Below are 20,336 nucleotides of genomic sequence, written 5' to 3'. Positions count from 1 at the left end.
CTCGAAGTCGGCCCCTCCCCCATGGCTTTCTTCACGAGGGCTAAAGCCGGGCCGCCTTACAAAAGCTGGTCTGGGTGATAGCCAGCAAGGGGAAGGCGGCCCCGTGTCTTGGATTCTCGAGAGCCGGACGGGCTCGTAATTTTTTCAGAAGGGCCAGGGGAAGCTGGCTAGGCTACCCATGGCTATTTACTCCGACAAGAACTTTGCAGGCAAGATGACCATACCCTCGAAATCACTTCTATCTTTGCTTGCTAGTTGCTCGCTCTATTGCTATGCCGCGATACCTACCACATGCTTTATCATTGCCTCTGATATTGCCATGTCAAACCTCTAACCCACCTTGTCCTAGCAAACCGTTGTTTGGCTATGTTACCGCTTTGCTCAGCCTCTCTTATAGCATTGCTAGTTGCAGGTGAAGATGGAGTTTGTTCCTTGTTGGAACATGTTTATTGTTGGGATATCATTATTATATCTTGTTTACTTTAATGCACCTATATACTTGGTAAAGGGTGGAAGGCTCGGCCTTATGCCTGGTGTTTTGTTCCACTCTTGTCGCCCTAGTTTCCGTCATACCGGTGTTATGTGCCTTGATTTTGCGTTCCTTACGCGGTTGGGTTATAATGGGAACCCCTTGACAGTTCGCCTTGAATAAAACTCCTCCAGCAAGGCCCAACCTTGGTTTTACCATTTGCCACCTAAGCCTTTTTCCCTTGGGTTCCGCGGACTCAAGGGTCATCTTTATTTTAAACACACACCCCCCCGGGCCAGTGCTCCTCTGAGTGTTGGTCCGAAACCAGTAGACTGTGGGGCCACCTCGGGGCAACTTGAGGTTTGGTTTTACTCGTAGGATGTCTCATCCGGTGTGCCCTGAGAACGAGATACGTGCGACTCCTATCGGGATTTGTCGGCACATCGGACGGCTTTGCTGGTCTTGTTTTACCATTGTCGAGATGTCTTGTAACCAGGATTCTGAGTCTGATCGGGTCATCCTGGGAGAAGGAATATCCTTCGTTGACCGTGAGAGCTTGTGATGGGCTAAGTTGGGACACCCCTGCAGGGCTTTGAACTTTCGAAAGCCGTTCCCGCAGTTATGGGCATATGGGAATTTGTTAATGTCCGGTTGTAGAAAATCTGACACTTAACTTAATTAAAATGAATCAACAGCGTGTGTAGCCGTGATGGTCTCTTTTCGGCGGAGTCCAGGAAGAGAACACGGTCTCGTGTTATGCTTGAACGTAAGTAGTTTTAGGATCACTTCTTGATCTTTATAGCTTCTCGACCGTGCTTTGCTTCTCTTCTCGCTCTCATTTGCGTAAGTTAGCCACCAGATATGCTAGTGCTTGCTACAACTCCACCTCACTACCTTTCCTACCCATAAGCTTAAATAGTCTTGATCGCGAGGGTGTGAGATTGTTGAGTCCCGTGACTCACAGATTACTTCCAAAACCAGATGCAGGTGCCGATGATGCCAATCCAGGAGATGCGACCGAACTCAAGTGGGAGTTCGACGAGGACTCAAGATGTTAGTATGTTTCCTTTCCAGACGATCAGTAGTGGAGCCCAGTTGGGGCGATCGGGGACCTATGCATTTGGGGTTGTCTTTATTTTGGTTCCGTAGTCGGACCTTGATTGTATTCTGGATGATGTAATGCTATATTTATGTATTGTATGAAGTGGCAATTGTAAGCCAACTTTGTACCTCTTTCTTATTCAGTACATGGGATGTGTAAAGATTACCCCTCTTGCGACATGCCTACAACGCGGTTATGCCTCTAAGTCATGCTCCTACACGTGGGAGATATAGCCGCATCGTGGGTGTTACAGTGTCGTCATTGCTTTTAAAACTTGCATCCACTCGTAATTTCCACTTCCCCCTGCGTTCGTTGACCGTTCCGAGGCCAACCGGGGTTTCGGTTCTCTCTTGTCAAACCACCTAACCCTATGCAAAGCCACCCGTCACGCATATCCGAAAACTTCCCCGAACCCGTCCCACTCAGTCATCACTGATGGGTCCGGATCATCCCCAAACATCTCTAAAACATCTTCGTTTTCGCATTTGGACTCCCTAACGTATTTATTCTCGACCGTAGAATTTCAATCAGATGATCCAAACTCCTCTCTTTCTTATATATATAGTCTACCCCTAGTCCATTTTGGACCTAACCCTATTTCCTAGGGATCCTCCCAGCCACCACCACTGCTCTCCATCCCATCACCCAGATCTGTCGCCACCCACCTCCTCTGTTTCCATGCCTAAGCAACCCCCACGCCTCCTCCCGATCCCCATGGATGTTGCTTCCTCTGCCCGCCGCCCCTCTCCAGCAGCCACAAGCGCCCTGAGCTCCACCTTGCGTGCCACCTCCTCATCCCCGCGCAGCTCGGGGACTCCAAGCCCCCTCGATCTAGCCATCCAGGAGGACGTCGACCCACGCCGCTGTGCCGTGCTACTCCCGCGCCACTCGACCTCCGCCTCCTCTGCTCGCATCTCGCCGGAGCAGGCCCCACCGCGTCACCCACCGGTGATCCCAACACCTCACAGGAGGTCCCGTCCTGGACGCCCGCACAAGCTCGCTGGCGTTCTCGGTCGTCCTCGCGTCGTCGCTCTGCACTGAGCATAGACCCCGCAGCCGCCGCCGTCTTCACCCCAGCAGCCGCCGCTACCTGTCCATGGACAACCGTGGCAAGCAGGCCAGCCGCACCACCAGAGCTCCATCCCGCCGTCCAACGCCGCCGGATCACCAGGAGCTCAAGCCCCACCATGGCCGTGCCTGATGGCGCCAAGCCCCACCTCACATCACACCGCCTAACTCCTTTACCCGGATCCACCCCGGCATCTTGCTGGCGTACCCTGCGCCTTCGTGTCTTCCTCGCCCGCACCTCGCTGCGAACTCCTGCTTCATGTCGCGCCGGTGTCCCACTCGTTCTGCTCGGGAATGAGCACGACCCCGCCCTCTGCTTCGATCTCCTCCGCGTTGACCGGTCGCACGTCGTTGGCCACATCTGCCACATCGAACCGCAGTCGCGCTAAGGCCCCGCTCCCCCGATCTGCAGGCCTGATGGCCCATGGTGAGCACCACCGGATCTAGGGATGTGTGCACTGTTGGGCCAGTTCAAGTTTCAGCCCGTGAACATTTTTTTAGTTCTGGACGATTTGCTAATTATCCCAGGTTTTACAGTTTTGCAGTAAAGTCCCTCTAGATCATGCATATAATAACTCCACAACCGTGCATCGGTTTATTAAAATGTTTTAAATATGTAAAATGCTTAGAATTTCATCTAGTTTTATAATATGCAACTTTCATCCATGTTTGAAATGTTTAAATTGATGTTTGCATTTAATTTGCATAATGACATGCTAAAATGGTTTATTTCATAAGTAAATAACTGTAGCTCCGTTTTAAATAAACTTTATGTAAATGGTCTAGAAAAATGCATAGATTAACATGGTTGCATTAATTTGCATGTTTAACCACTCTAAAATTATGTATAGGGCAGAGCAGTAGCAAATTCGAAATATGCATATGGGGATTTTTCCGGAATTTTTGTGTGTTGTTTCCGGCCTCATTTAAGCTTGCCTAACTAGGTAGTTTACTTATGGTTCACCACTTGCCATGTTTAACAACATTTAATATTATTGAGTAGTTTAAACAGGGAGAGAACTAAGTAATTGTTGTGAAGTTTCGTCAATATGCAACTCGTTGCATATTGAGCTCCACTTAATTTGTAGTACTGTTTGTTGCACTTTGCCATGCCATGACTCATTAAACCGGACATGCATCATACTTGGTTGTGCATCATACCATGTTTATGTGATGGTTGTTTACCATGTTGTTTGCTTCTTTCCGGTTGTGCTTCTTCTCTATAGTTGCTGTGACGTTGCGATTGTGAGGATTCGTTTGACTACGTTGGTTCGTCTACTTCATGGATTCGGTCTTCTTCCTAGCGAGATGTCAGGAAGATGACCGTCACCTTGGATCTCACTACTATCATTGCTATGCTAGTTGTCTCGATATTATCGCTATGTCGCGCTACCTACCACTTGTTTATCAAGCCTTTCAAATTGCCATGATAGCCTCTAACCTTTTTACCCTCCCTAGCAAACCATTGTTTGGCTATGTTACTGCTTTGCTCAGCCCCTCTTTAGCATTGCTAGTTGCAGGTGCAGTTGCAGGTTGTTCCATGTTGGGACATGGATTTCATGGGATATCACAATATCTCTTATTTAATTAATGCATCTATATACTTGGTAAAAGGTGGAAGGCTCGGCCTTTTGCCTGGTATTTTGTTCCACTCTTGCCGCCCTAGTTTTTGTCATATCAGTGTTATGTTCCTTGATTTTGCATCCCTAACACGACGAGGGGTATGGGGCCCTCTTGACAGTTCGGTTTGAATAAAACTCTTCCAGCAAGGCCCAACATTAGTTTTACCATTTTCCTAATAACAACTAAAACTTGCGTAGGGACTTGCCGGTCCCCCGTGGACTTAATCAACCCCTAGGCCAATGCTCCGCATGAGTGTTGGTCCAAACTGGGCGATGTCCGGCAGCCCCTGGGTAACCAGGGTCTCAGCCAACCCGGCGTCTGGCCCATCCAGTGTACCCTGAGAACGAGATACGTGCGACTCCTATCATCCTAGGTCGGTGCATCGGGGGGTCTTGCTGGTTTTGTTTTACCATTGTCGAAATGTCTTGTGCACCAGGATTCCGAGTCTGATCGGGTGTCCCGCGATGGAGGATTGTCTCCGCGGATCGTGAGCTTGTCATGGGCTAAGTTGGGACACCCCTGCAGGGTTTAAACTTTCGAGAGATGTGCCCGCGGTTATGTGGCAGATGGGAATTTGTTAATATCCGGTTGTAGAGGACTTGGAGTAAACTCAATTAAAATACACCAATCGCGTGCGTAACCATGGCAGTCTATTTTTGGGTGCATTCAAGAAGAGAACACGGTTGGGTTATGTTTGAACGTAGGTAGTTCATGATCACTTATTGATCGTTACTAGTTTGTGACCGTTTGCGTAGTTTCTCATCTTACTCTTGTACTCGTAAGTTAGCCACCATGCATTGCTTAGTCGCTGCATCAACCTCACCACCTTACCCCTTCCTTACCCATTAAGCTTTGCTAGTCTTGATACCCATGGTAATGGGATTGCTGAGTCCTCGTGTCTCACAGATTACTACAACAATAGCTGCAGGTGCAGGTTATGCGAAGCTTCGATGTGAGAGCGATGCTTGCTTGCTTTTGGAGGAGTTCTTCTTCTTCTTCGATCAAGGGTTAGGTTATGGGTCGGGGAACCTGGGATTAGCAGGGTGGATGTCGTTCTTCTTTTTCATTTGATTTCATCCGTAGTCGGACCCTGCTCTTCTGTATGATGGTTGCCATGTATTGTTGTATTGTTGTATGAATGATGTAACTTGTGACGAGTGTAAGCCTTTATCTTGTATTCTCATCTATTCAGTACATGGTATGTTGTAATGATATCCACCTTGCTATGCGCTCGAAATGCGGTTGTGCCCCAATCATGAGTTCATCACGTGATTGGGATAGAATCGCATCTTGGGCACTACACCTAGAGAGACGCATAGCTCTATACCTTTTCAAATTTTTTGGTACTTGTTGCCAAAGGGGGAGAAATTGTATAGATCATTAGGCTGAGAGAGAGAGAGAGTCTCGCTTTTGCTCGTTGGTTTTTCTCGAGTTCTTGCTACTGTTTCCGTTTGATTTGTGCTACTTTAGTTGTTATGCTTGTGAGATACTACGTTTGTCTTGTGTGATTGATCACACTATGCTTCATGTGGTGCTTATTTCTTATCTCTATCATTATTTCTGTATGATCATTCACTTATGTCTTTGGTGATGCGTGCATACTATTTCACTCATATCATTTTGTGTGCTCCACCAAGATGTATGTGACATGGAAGAGTGACCCATGATCATAATCGATTGTGCATTTGCATTCAAACGCAAATTTTTAATAATGCATACATTTAGGGAGAGCTCTTTCTTATCACATACTTCTCGAAGCGATGATGTATTTCATTCATTTAATCATTTGTCGAAGCTTTGATCTATATGTTGTCATCAATTACCAAAACGGGGGAGTTTGAAAGTGCAACTAATCCTCGGGTGGTTTTGGTAATTCATCACAACATATATTTCATTGAACTAATGTCCTTTCAAGATAAATATTTTAGGATGTTCAATGTTTTTCATGGCATGAACTAGAGACGTGGACCCCTCAAAATGATGAGGACAAGGATTGGCAAAAGCTGAAGACTCTACATTTTTGTTTAAGTGATCCAAGATCACATTGAGTCCATAGGAAAGCCAATACTAATAAAAGAGGATGAGGTGTTGCTTAATGGTCTACTTGCTCAAAGTGCTTAGTGATATTGCTCCAAAACCCTTAGCCACTTTCTCTATCCAAATATGTCCAAAACCTAATTCCCAACTCGACCCCATCGATATTTCCCATCCGAGGCCACCGAGTTTATTTTAACATAGCAATTGCCAAAACCCTAACAGTTCGGTCACACCGATATGGATCCCGGTCCCACCAAGATGGCCTTGCCAGTGCTGTCACTTGTTGCATTCACTTCGGTCCCACTGAGATGTTACAATCAGCCCCACCGAGTTGGCTTGACTGATTCTCTTTTGCTCATTGCATTCACTTTGGTCCCACCGAGATGTTACAATCAGTCCCATCAAGTTGGCTTGACTGATTCTCTTTTACTCATTGCATTCACTTCAGCCCCACCGAGATGATGCAATCTGTTGGGGATATAGCTATCAGTTATGACCCGCCCAGGAGGGGCCGGGTCAGCCCTAATGGCGGGTTACACAAGAAGCCCAGTAAACATTAAGATGATAGTTTATTAAATCTTATAGAAGGCCCAAGGGCCTAGAGGCAGCTTAAGGCCCAATATTACAAACCGCCGTATGTAAGGAAAGACTTGTAAAGAAAGGCATGTAAAGGAAGTCACCGAGCCGGGCACGATTATGAGCCAGCCGGGACTCTGCAGGCCACCAGGCGTCAGCTTGTGTATATAAGGGGATGACCCGGTGGCGGCTTAGGGCAAGAAACAAGAGATCGATAACCAAGCCGGTGAGTTAAGCCTCTTGGTGATCGAAACCCCAACAATACCAACACAACTAGACGTAGGCTTTTACCTTCATCGTAAGGGGCCGAACTAGTATAAAACCTCTTGTGTCCTTTGTCCCGATTAACCCCTTTAAGCTTCCTAGTTGCGATGGCCCTACGACTAAGTCCTTTCGCTAGGACATCTGCTGTGACAATTCCACGACACAATCGGTGCCACCGGGATGAAGTTTGCCCTAAGCCCTAGCACATCGGTACCACCGAGTTGTTCCCTCCGGTCCCACCGAGATTCCTAACGTTCCTATTTTTGTATTGATTGGTGCCACCAAGTTTTCTAATCGGTGCCATCGAGATGGGTCAAAAGTGTGTAACAGATAGATTTTTGTGTGGAGGCTATATATACCCCTCCACCTTTCTTATTGAGGAGAGCCATCAGAACGTGCCTACACTTCCACCATTCATTTCTAAGAGAGAACCACCTACTCATGTGTTGAGATCAAGAGATTTCATTCCTACCATTTGAACCATGATTTCTAGTCTTTCCTAAGTTGCTTTCCACTCAAATCCGTCTTCCACCATAGACAAATCTATGAGAGAGAGTTGAGTGTTGGGGAGACTATCATTTGAAGCACAAGAGCAAGGAGTTCATCATCAACACACCGTCTATTACCTTTTGGAGAGTGGTGTCTCCTAGATTGGTTAGGTGTCGCTTGGGAGCCTTCGACATGATGTGGAGTTGAACCAAGAAGTTCTTAAGGGCAAGGAGATCGCCTACTTTGTGAAGATCTACCCGAGTGAGGCAAGTCCTTCGTGGGTGATGGCTATGGTGGGATAGACAAGGTTGCTTCTTCATGGACCCTTCGTGTGGTGGAGCCCTCCATGGACTCGCGCAACCGTTACCATTCGTGGGTTGAAGTCTCCATCAACATGGATGTACGATAGCACCACCTGTCGGAATCACGCAAAAAATCTTCGTGTCTCCATTGCGTTTGCCTTATCCAAACTCTTCCCTTTACCTTCATATGCAATGTTTTACATTCCGCTGCTATACTCTTAGAATTGCATGTGTAGATTGATTGCTTGGCTTGTCGTAATTGCTAAAATCTATCCACAACTAAAATTGGGAAACAAAAAGTTTTTTATTTGACCAAGTAGTCCATTCCCCCCTCTAGACATACTTTCGATCCTACAAAACCCTAACCCTAGTAAGCGCGACATGGAGGTGGACGACTTCACTTCTTGAGGCTCCAGAGGCGGATGTTACTGAGGTGGAGCTGAAGAGTGCCGAGGAGAATCTGGAGAAGAGGAAGCTTTAGTTCTCAGGGCTCATGGCCAGACACGGGGAACGGGCGTCGGCGATCATAGATTAGGTGTATTAATTATACCTCCAGAGTTGGAAAAGCACTACTTAATTGATGTAAATATAATGAAACTAGATGACACTCCGCGCATTGCTGCGGGGATTGTAGCAAGAACAAACTGGATATATTAGACAAATGAAATACATATAGATAATTTAGGTATACTGTTAACCAGTCATCTCTCAGGTAAAATAAAACCATTTCATAAAACTGAACAATGCACAACTGGCTATAGGAAAATACAAAGACCATGTGTTTATATCAATATTTGGTGGCGTTCTTGCTTCCGGTGACTACTCAATCATTCGCTCAACCAAAACATCTGACAAACAAAGTGCAAATAAAAAACCCTGAATTCAAATAGGCATTGGAGATTTCCTTTGGAGGTGGTAATGCTTCTTCTTAGTCACTTGCATCATATCTCACTTCTTATCTTCATCTTGCGACAACAACGAGCAGTCATCTACATTAACAGGAAGGACAATGCTGGCACTTGAAGAGTAGAAACAGAATAGTGTGCAAGAAGATGTGCATGATGGCGAGAACAGAAACATACCAGTTCAGGCTATATCATAATTCTGCAATTTTATTGACCCTCTACTACATTCAGTGAAGTAAATTATTATACAACAATTAGCGAGAAAAGTAAGTTTCAAATGACATAAAGTAGTAAGCACATTTGACTTCATAAGACAATGCCAGGTAAGTGAGTAAGTTCTTAAACTTAGCATAGTGAAGAACTTTGGTTCAATAGCTGAATATAGCTTTCCATAAGCATATTAAGCATTCCGTCTATTATATTGTAATTAATATTGTAAAAATTATGGCTTGGGAAGTCAGGATAACTTGTTCCAAAAACAATGGCATGTACGATATGTCAACTATGACAGTGAAGAGAGATTAGTAAAGTTACTGTTTCTAATTCCACAAAAGCTGGACATAATTAGACTATGGGCGTAACACTGAAGCAATAAAAGAATGACAATATGCTATAACAATTAAAGCAGAAGATGTTCTTACGTCTATATATTAGGAAAATAGCACTTGAGAGCACAACCATCAGGAACTGCTAGATGATTCCATCAGATAATATCTTCTTCCTTGGACAGCTCACATGCCTATACTTGTAAACACTCTCGGGTGTGCATATATGTTGAAGTAACTCACAAGTCACAACACTAAAGCATCGGAATGATTGAGATTCAATCGCCGAATAAAAAAAAGTAACCTGCAATCATCAAAATATTGTGACTATCTAGAGATACATTCAACACACATCAGAGATTACAAATAGAAGTTTGTTGAATGACACAGAAGATTATTGTCGGCAGACCATTAGAGAAGATTTGAACATTTTTGTAAAGTAATTTCTTTAGAGGGCTTCTTTAGCAATGCATGCAAAAAATAATGCATCCGACTAACGAAGCAGAGGAGTAGTTCATGGTGTAGTTCATGTGTGACACAACAGTTCTCCTTCTCCTCCCCTGACCAAGCAAATGCTTCTGTCGGCTGCATATCTACCTGATCATGTTGACTCATAGGAAATTGATTGCCATCCTTTTCTCCCAATCTTTGTGCAGGTTGAGGTGCTCGTAGGCGGCACCGAGACTGAAAGTGAAGAAAGTTTTGCAGTACTAACCTTTATACTAAGTACATGCATTATAAGTTGAAGCATAAAACCTGGAAGCGAAGGAAGTTTTGCAATATTAAGATCACTCGGATTTAAGAGTAGAGAAAATCTTCATCAGTCATTCGCATGTGGCATACTGATTGAAGAGCACAGAAGCTCATCGGTCGTCAGTGAGGTCATATTGATTTGGGTAAAATATAAGGGAATGCCTAGAATGCACGTACACTTGCAGGAATAAAACGAACAAACCATTGTAATTATTGCGAAAATAATACAGATTGTAGTATAGAGATAATCACAAAGTGACAACATTAACCATAAAAATCTTGAGCACATGATCTGGTCATACAGTGCAATATTGATCTCTGTAGACGAATAAAAATGCAGTGGTCGGAAGGTTGAATGCAGATAAAGAGGCAGGGATATGGAACATCCTGATGCACAACAGTAAGGGAAGGGGAAGAAATTAGAATGCAGCATGGGCTTGAAAGATCAAAAACAGGATGAAACATCAGTGCGTATACCTTCATGCGGTAGTAGAAGTAGGTGCGGCCTGCTGCAAAATCAAGGGACACATGTACACGGAGCCATCCCAAAAAATAACAGAAAAGAAAGATGATGGATAAAGACACTATGACGAAGAGGAATAGAGATATTATAGGAATCAAAAGAGAAATTGCGACAGTAAAGAACCAATCTTGATCACTTAATTTTTTGGAAATAGTCAAAAGGGGGAAATCCACAGCATACCTGGAGTGTGTAGTAGAAGCATCTCTACACGATGTCAACATGCATGGGGTGGCCTGATGTAACTGATGAGGCAGCCGCAATGGGGTTGTGCGGCAAGCTTGGGCCATGAACGGGGAAGGGAGGCGACAACTGTCTGGACGGTGAATGCAAGAAGAGGTTGCAGCTGGCTTGAGTAGTGCAGACGGCCAGTGGAGGAGCAGCGCCGGAGCTACCGTGGATGAAACAGAGACATAGACGGGACGGGAGGACCAGGGCACCGCCTCTTACGATGCATGCACCACACCAGCAAGGGGGACGTAGCCCAAGAGAATCCCGGAGTGCCGCGGAGGAGAGCCAGATCGGCAGTCATGCCGGAGGAGCACATGGGATCCCGGCCGCCGCGCCGTACGGTAGACATGATAAGATTTCTGATGAAGGGCTTGATGGGTTGCAGCTTGCGTAGAAGATGTGTAGCGCGGCTGGAGGGGAGAAGGAAAGGTATGCGATGGGAATGTGAGAAGATTGCGGAGCGATGGGCATTAATAGCGGCGCGCACGTTAGAGGCTGGGTGGAGATGGGTATGTAGCAACGCTCTTTCCCCGCGAAACTACTACGCGGACGATAGTAGCCTAGACGAACGCTGGACGATATTTGATTGAACGGTGTTGGTCAGTTTTGCTCCACGCATCAATGGCTTGATCTGCTGAATCGTCTGAAAATCGTCCAGGGTTGTCGTCTATGTAGCAACGCTCTTTTCCCCGCGTCGGGCTATAGCTGATGCCTGATCCAATGGGCTAACAAGCGTGCGATAAAAAACCAATTGATTATTTCCGTGATGACGTGGGAACAGTTTTTTTTTTTGAGATAGAAGGGTTGATGACGTGGATAGCTTGATGTTTAGATAAATAGCTTAGTGAGAATAAATCTATTAGGTATACTAGTACAAATGCCCATGCGTTGCAACGGGCAAAAAATATTGTGAAGCCAGCCCATGTGATAGTACGCGCCATTTCTTATATACAATTCTGATAAACATCATTAATAAGTCTATAGTGTTATCGCTTTTCGAAGTATGAAGTGTAGACGTAAAGAAGCCACCCTAACATCCTTCTTCTGATGGAAGAGTAGTGGTGCATGGAATAGTCTAGTAATCGGTTATATATATTTTTTTAAACACATTTTTTATTTTTATAAAATAATTAAAAAATTCTGAAATTTTAATATTTTTATGAGAATTGAAACATGTTTCGAAAATGAACACTTTTAACCATGTTTTTTAAGAAAAATTTTGTGACTTATTTTAAAAAAGTTGAAATCATTTTTGGGAATTTTGAGCATTTTTTTTAAAAGTGTGAACATATTTAAAAGCATTTTTTTAAGCAAGAAGAATTTGAAACACTTTGTATTTAAAAAAAACACGCTCGGTGTCTGCAATTAAAAAAAAGGATTGTTGCTGTCCATACTAAGTAGTATAAAGTTGAGAAAGTCATAGGGATATCCTTTGATGGCGCCTACTTCAATTTAGCACTATGATCGAGTGAAAGAGAAATGGTGTAATTGTCTTTAGCAGGATATACAAATGGTAGAATTGTTGTATACTATTCAAAGGTTCAAGGGAGAAAAATATCATAGGCTCCTATCCAATAAACATTCGGCAAGACTCTTGTTCACATGGTCACAACATGTTCTAATATAACCAATTCCAAGGCAATAACCTTAGCTATGGAACCTAAAAAAGCAAGTTTTTCCTCCCCATCATAGCTCAATTTCAGGTTGATGCACTGTTGTCACATTCTCTCTACTCTTCATCCCTCCCTCTCCCCATCCCGTCTCACCAACGATGTCGGTGACATCCAGAGTTGAGGAATATCTTAATTGTCGGCAAGTCCGGGTGAGCTCCAAAATATCTTCTCCCTTAAGAAGTATTTATTTCCAATATTTCACTTATTTTTAATTATTGTATCTGATGATGTATTCATAAGTTGTGGTAGGCATGAACATTAAACTATGACTGTAACAAAAAAACAACGACAACTAATTAGGGCAACTCTGACGCGCCGACACAAACTGTCTGCGTGTGTCCATTTGGGTCGAAACAGAAATAAATCACGGCCCAACACGCCGACACAAATGGACGAGCGTTCATTTTTTGTCCGCTCACGATGTTTTATCGACCCAAATTTGGACCGGGTTTGCGTCGGTGCGAACACGAAGCACACGCGCGCGACACCCTCCTTGTCCTCCCCATGGGCTGCAAGTCGGTGACACATTGGCCATTCCCCTTCTCTCCCACCGACAACCACCACACACGGCCGCCGCCCCTCCCTCGCCGTTGCCGCCTAGTTTCGGTGTCCAGGCCGCCGCTTGCACCCACATACCGCCCTCAGCGGCACGCCGTACCTGATGACTGTTCTTGCCGGCGTTGGTGGACTGTTTTCGCCGCGGCCATAGCACCCCAATGTCTAGGCCACCTCTCGCCTCCGCCCCCAGCAGCAACACTCCAAGCTACTATGAGATTTAACTTTTATCTTTCAAATGTATTTGTGCCAATTGATTTGTAAACCATGAGATTTTGTTTGGTTGTGAAACTATAAAATATTTGTGTTTGGTTGAATTATGTGAACTTTGGGCAATTTTTTTGATAGACGCAAAAAGAGTAAAAGTTGACTGGATACCGGCCGCGCGGATGAAAATGCATCAGCGCGTTGGGCACAATATCAGTCAAAATGCAAACAAGGTGAACAAAGCTGAAAACCACGACCCAAAGGACAAAAAATGAATAAATTTTGCGTCTGTTTGCCTCGATACGTTGGAGTTGCCCTTATATCGGTGCTCATTTAGATTTCTTTTGCAATCGATGCTAGTACCTTGTGATCGGTGCAGCCATTAAAAAAACAAATCCACACCAACAAATCCCCACCGAGAAGCTCTCCACTACGTGTACTTTTATTCTGCAACCTCCATTCCTCTGGAGCAGCGGTGCTCTTCTCCTCCTCTATCTATCCATCCATCCAGCGAGCCCACGAACCCCATCACTCCATCAGCGTTGCCCTTCTCTCTATCCGTGCTCCAGCCACACCACACCACGCACCCATGTCTTCCACAGCCCACACCATGGCGTTCCCCTCTCTCTTCTTGCCCGTGGCGCCCGGGTCGAGCAATGATGGGCGCGGTAAGCTCCTCCCTCCCCGCCCTTGATCCCCTCTTTTGGTGTTGGTTCCGTTGACCCCATCTCTCTCTCTCTCTCTTCTGATTTCCCAGGCCCGTTGACCCCATCTCTGCGATTTCCCAGACCGTAACACCCGCGACCGATGGCTGCTTCGTGTTCATCGGCCCATTGCAGCGCGGCTTTGGCTGGGCCTGCGCGCACGGAGCTGGCTGGGCCTGTGGCAGAGGCGCGACAGCGATGGCCTGCTCAGGGTCGACCTCGGCGGCAGCTTGACGGGGCCGCTTGGATCTGTGCCGGCACTCCGGATTGGCATGGATCCGCAGTGGCATCCTCCTCATCCTGATTCTCTCCATCGTCGCCGGCACGGCCTCGGGGTCCGCGCTAGTGGATGACAGGTGCGCCGCGGGCTCGCTGTCCCCGTGCGGCGCCAGGATGCACTGCACCTCCTTCTCCGCCACCTCGTCCACCCCGTTCGCCGCGGCGGCCTCCAACGCTGCCGGCCTGCATACGAAGAAACATAGGGCATGCGAAAGGGATTTTTTGTTTTACCAAATCGTTTTTCCTAGAGCCACTTACGTGGGGAGTGCGGGTTCAATTTCCAGAAATGGGAAGGGCCTTTTTGCAATAATTCCACGACAGGTGTGCGGGCAAAATAAAATTGACATGATATTTTGGCCCATATATGTATCTGTACGAAGGAGGCCCAACACCCAGCAACGTTAAAATTGAGATCAGCTTTTAGTACCACCTCGCCACCTCGTATGTGATCAAAACTAATGAGAAAAAAACTAATTGCGGGACGAAACCAAGAATATCACCTTGCTTTAATAGTAGGTATAGATAAGATTCGTCAGGTTTATATGAAAGGCTGTATTTGAATGAATTTCTTCTGGTTAGTTCGAATTTTAGGCCAGATGTATGCGAATAATGTTGGATGACAGCCTTCCGCATCATGTCCACGGACTGATCTCTCTATCCATAGATAAATGCAGAAGAAAATTTGCGGATTCACGTTGGAGATGACCTTACACGAGGCCTTGTTTATGCAACCGTAGCCAGCACATAACTGGCCACAGGAATATCGAGATAGTTCGTGGATGTAGACGATCGGGCCTCCCTGTGACGCAAGGGATGACGCCAACCAGACGGAGGAAACGTGGCCAAAGGGAGCACGCAAACGCGACCAAGAGTCCGTGCGAGCGTGAGGTCCTCCGTCGTCCCCCAACCGACAACGGCACATAGACAGCTATACGTGACCCGATCGGAGCCGTCCACCACCCGAACCGACTCCGTGATCGAGAATCCACCAAGCACCAACCACCGTCTCTCTTATATACGCGTTCCCCTCGCCCCGTTCTCTCCTGCTCCCAGGACCGCCCGTCGCAGGGACGGCTCATCTTCGTTCCGTCGCGGGGATCGTGAGGTGCCAACTATCTCCTTTCTTCTCTTACTTTAGGTCTTTGAATTGTTAGATAGAATCATGTATGGTCTACTTCAGATTACCAGTATGGTTTGGTCGTGATTAGGTAGTTGGGTATGATTTCGCTTTTTAAACAAAGATAGATCTAGATCCAAGAGAGTATATGTTTGTCTTCATTCTTGCCCTAGTACTACGAATTCGATCTATATATGTGTTTGTTTATTCGTTATAAGATTGTTATGGGGATTCCTGGATTGTTGTCTTAAATTCCAAATTATTTCTGTTCCAAATTTCTTATAACTATATTATGGAGCCAAAGTTAGACAACCTTTTGTAGTACGCTGTTCACCTAATCAGGATTTCTGTTCTGAATATTCGTCAACGCCTTTCAGATCTCATGGGTTATCTCTTCTTTTTGATTAAGTGGTGGACGATTCGCCTCTCCAAATACATGTCTATCCCTTAAGCGAAGGGATTTTGTGGCCTTCCGTTTGTGACGGCTGAATCGGTTGATGCGTCAGATCCGTCAGTTTATGCCATCTGCTTCCTGTTCGCATGCCCCTGTGGATGTTTATCTCCGTGGAACGCCACTCCTGCTGGTTCATCTTCACTGGTTTATGATGCCCACGGCCAACGCCACTGAAATCTTCTAAGACGATGGTTGGTGGTTAAGCTGAAGAATGCTTTCTTGAGGCTTTCTTGTCTCCGCAAGGCGCCAGAAGAAAACGGGCCATCCGATATATGGTTTCTGTTTGCCGATCAAATGATGTACGTGTTCCCTTCGGCTCACAAGATGATGCTGGCCTGTCTCCAAGCATCACAGAAAGGTAATTGTGTTGGTAAGCTGATGATGCGCATGTGAGCACATGCGTATTGTACTACTTGATGTACCAGTACATTGGTAGGCTAGGACGGCCTTTGCCATGTCGGGTGCGCTCGCCTTGGCAGGCCACGAGACAATAAAAAGTATATTTGGTGGTGTTTGCGGGGTGGAGATCGCACGGGAACAATCTATTTGTTCTACTTTGCCCGGGTTCTCCACCCTGCCATGTGTCTCTGTCCTTCTCCTGTGTTTGATTTTGCGGCATCAACTGAAGTACACCACGATCCTACATAGCAAATATGTCAGACAGGCCTGGGCGCAGCGGTAACTACGTTGTGAGGATCAATTTAACTACGCACGAAGGTACATCTAACTGCTTCTTTCAGCGTTATATCAATTTAAATTTGAAGTGACCCTGAAACATTGGTACCCTTTTCTGAAGGGTCAATCTGAACTGACCTCGTAGTTGTCGATCCAAAAATGCTTGTGCGAGCAACTGTATAAATGGTGGACCTTCAGTTTGATACAAGGTTGATCATACCCGTAATTTTGTACCCTTGCACCCCGAGAATGAAAATAGGGAAATTCCCACCATCTACTTGCGCAACACGGGCTAAGTGATCCTGAGAACTTTTAATAACTCTGCATATTTATTTTATCTTACCATGCCGTGTCCGTAGTCTTGTGGTCCTAAGAAGGCGAGTTGCTTGCATTTCCTGTTGGTTACCATGAGTACTTCTCTATGTATGACTTGATTCCTTTGTGTACAACTAGTTAGTCTTCGAAATTTATTTGTATACTTAGTTACTGGAGCTTGTCCAAATATTGCTGCTGCATCATACTACCTCACGTGGAAAGTTGGATTCGTTTTGAGGATTACTGGAGGCAGATCTTCATATCTAATGAAGTTGCAGACCAGTTATGATTGTCAATGCCATTTTCGCTCTTAAGAAATGTTGCTAGTGTTTGATATACTGAAACCTGAATTGAAGAATGTGTTGATATATTCTGTAAGGTGCAGGCGCTGCGTCGAGGAAGCCTGGTTAGTTACGCAATTTCAGCTCGCTGATTGCCTGCTTAAATTGCAATATGTAAGATTAGAGAACCCAGCGTGCGGTTTTTTCATAGCTTAAAATGTCTTCTGTGAAGACTGACTTATTATGAACTGTGATTCAATTTATTGAATATTTTTTTACAGTTTGTAATTCTTATTTTTATGCTTTCCTTCTAACAAGAATATGCTGAATGTCTTTCTGATTTATTTTAGTGAGCAGGCAAATTCAAATTGGCTGAAAGTCGTTTCAAGTTAGATTGGATTGGAGAATTTTGCTCTGCATGGCTCGTCTTGGCTTGATCTGAATATTTTTGATTTGTCAAACAAATCTATAATTTAATTTGTCTTCTAACATTTGTCTAACAATAGCTATGCATTCTTTTAACCTTTGTCTTAACAAAGTTGTTAAAAACAAAATTATGTAATTTTTTCAGTATAAGCAGGCTTATTCAAAGTGGGTTTGTTTCAAATCAAATTCAATTGGATTGGAGAAGAATCTTGGGGCTGTGCTCGAGTCTGAAATGGCTTGATCTGCATATTTTGTCAACTTAAAAGATTAAAAGATAAAAGATGAATAAATGGTGGATCTTCAGCTCTGAACTGGAAAGAGCATTCTAGCAAACAAATTGCTGGGAATGATGGTTCGACTCCATCAAGATCCTTTGTTTGAGAGTAGTATCTTCTTAGGGGCCATGATGGTATTTGCAGGAACCGGGGCCATTCAGTCTCGTCATTTCATCGTGGTCCGTAGACGTGGGAAATACCGTTGTGGCGGGCGGCACATGCCATGCATTGAGAACCTAATCTGTCAACATCTTTTTATGAACGCAAGACCAATGCCCTCTTTTTATTGAGTTGCGTTCGCCAACATCTTTTTATGAACGCAAAACCAGTGCCCTCTTCTTATTGAGCTGTTGGGTTTGACTACTCCCCCTCACTCAGTTTACAGGGCGTACCTCTAGGACGTCAGTTTATAACCGTAATACAAGTCATATATTATAAAAAATATATCAATATGAACTTCAGATGTTCTATTTTTGAACGGTATAATTTTTGTGTTATATAGTTTATATTAGGATGATAAAATTGGTAGCCTAGGTATACACGCAGGACTTGTAAACTGAAACGGAGGGAGTAATTGAGATGCGAGTCTTGGGAGACGTAAGGTTGGTTTCGTTCTTGATGAGCAAATTAAATCCTGTTGGAGCTTGGTGAGCAAATTAAATCCTGTTGGAGCTCTGGGCAACAAATTGAATTGAAAATCTCCAAGACGTGGCTGGTAATCTGGATAGGTTAATGAAATTAGAGCACACAAGTTATCTTCCTAAAAAGAAATTAGAGCACACAAGTTATCTTCCTAAAAAGCTTGATGGGGCTCGTAAGAGATTTATCTCTTTCTAAAAGAAATGATCGGTTGACTATTTTATAGAGGAAGAGAATTCTTAGAAAGATGGAAGAGCTCCTTATCAAGGAGAAAATTATGTGGAAGCAGAAAATTTGGATTCATTTTCCCTTTCTTGCAGGCTCATGCAAGGGCTTTATCTCTGTACTCTTCCGGCATAGGTCTGTCCTTGGATGCGTGTGATAAAGGGTCCCTTCTAAAATTTCATATCAACAAACAGGATTCAGGTATATCTCATTTGTTGTTCGTTGATGACAACCTGCTTTTTTTAAACTTCTTTAAGCGGACCATCGATTGAACTTTAGACAATTAAAAATGTTTTGACGATTTATGAGGAGGGACGGGTCAGTTGAGTCATGATAAGTGTGCTTTATTATGTTTGGGAGAGTTGTAGCTTGGAGAAGTGGCCACTATGGTTTAGTGCTGATGGTTTTAGTTATAAATATCTGGGTTTACTAGTGCTAGAAGAAAGAAAGAATACATATGTTTGACAAGGAAGGCTATGTGACTGGATTGAAAAATGTGCTTATAGTGGGAAGTTTAGATAACATTAGTTATAGAACCTCCTTTAGCCTATGGAATGAGAATTTTAAAATTTCTTCTATGTGAGGAATTATCTTAGATTATTCGGAATTTTTGGTGGGGAGATGAAGAGAACAAAAGGAAACCCATCGGCTAGCTTGGGACAAACTATAAAACAAAGAAAAATCCATTTGACGAGGGAGGTATGGGACTACTTCCCATGAGGATTTGGTGATTATCCTGACAGGGCATCTTCTTGTACGGTCTTTTCATAGGTTGGTGACTCAGCAAGGTATTATGCATGGACTGGAACTTCTAAAAAAAGGGTTATTTGAAGAGCGTTTGATGGATCTAGTATAAATATTTGGATCCTTATGATTTCTAGTCTAAAGATTTTAGCTAAAAATAATAGAACCATGTCAAATGGGTGTCATGAGCAGGTCGAAGAAGGGATGTAAATTTGATCACTCACTCATTCTATCCTCATGATGCCGAAGAAATTCTAAACATGTGTATTCAAGGCTCGGTGGACAAACGATTTTTATTGCGGGTGCATAATCTGGCGTTTGAAGCTTAAGGAGCGTAAGGAGGATTGTGGGCAATCAAGTGGAGGCGTGAATGGGGATAAGGAGCTTTGGAATGTCATATAGAAGGCCAATGTCCATCAGAAGATCAGAATTTTGTTTGGCATGCGATATCTAATAGCCTGATGGTCCAGGTGAATAGACTTATGCACCATCTGGATGGTAATTTTGTGGAGAGTATTTGCGCTCCCAGTTTGGGGTTGTTGCCAAAAATTCAGTTGGCGACCTCCTTACCTCCTCTTGAGATTATATTGATAAAGCAGAGCTTCAAATGTGTCTCGCTGGTTTGTATATCGATACCACTCTTCATAGGTCTGTTTATTTTGGAAATTGATTGCTCTTTTGTGGTTTCTTTCCTAGCACATGATACCCTTAATAGGTTGTCCCTCGTTGATTTGAAGAAGAAGGCTTTAGTCATCACAAAGCCACTTCCAAATTTTAAGCCGGCAAAGATAAACAAGCAGGCCAATGTGGTGGCACACGAGATAGCTAAGTTTAGATTTGTTAATAGATCGAATGGTTTTTGTGTTGAGGTGCGAGAATCAAC

At 44.4% G+C, this 20,336-nt stretch overlaps 1 long non-coding RNA gene across 2 annotated transcripts; it reads left to right on the top strand.

The window, feature by feature from the left end:
• The first annotated feature begins 15,254 nt into the window (after window positions 1-15,254).
• Window positions 15,255-20,072, top strand: LOC119354922. 2 transcript variants are annotated; one of them, XR_005171333.1, is made up of 3 exons: window positions 15,255-15,407; window positions 15,797-18,910; window positions 19,481-20,072. It is a non-coding gene; the product is annotated as an uncharacterized LOC119354922 (long non-coding RNA). The 2 variants fall into 2 exon arrangements; XR_005171334.1 differs by having other exon boundaries at window positions 19,646-20,071.
• Window positions 20,073-20,336: the final 264 nt, after the last annotated feature.

This window comes from Triticum dicoccoides, chromosome 2A (assembly GCF_002162155.2).
Source record: "Triticum dicoccoides isolate Atlit2015 ecotype Zavitan chromosome 2A, WEW_v2.0, whole genome shotgun sequence".
Lineage (NCBI taxonomy): Eukaryota > Viridiplantae > Streptophyta > Magnoliopsida > Poales > Poaceae > Triticum > Triticum dicoccoides.
Note: the sequence above shows the minus strand (reverse complement) of the source record. Positions and strands in the feature narration are given on the sequence as shown.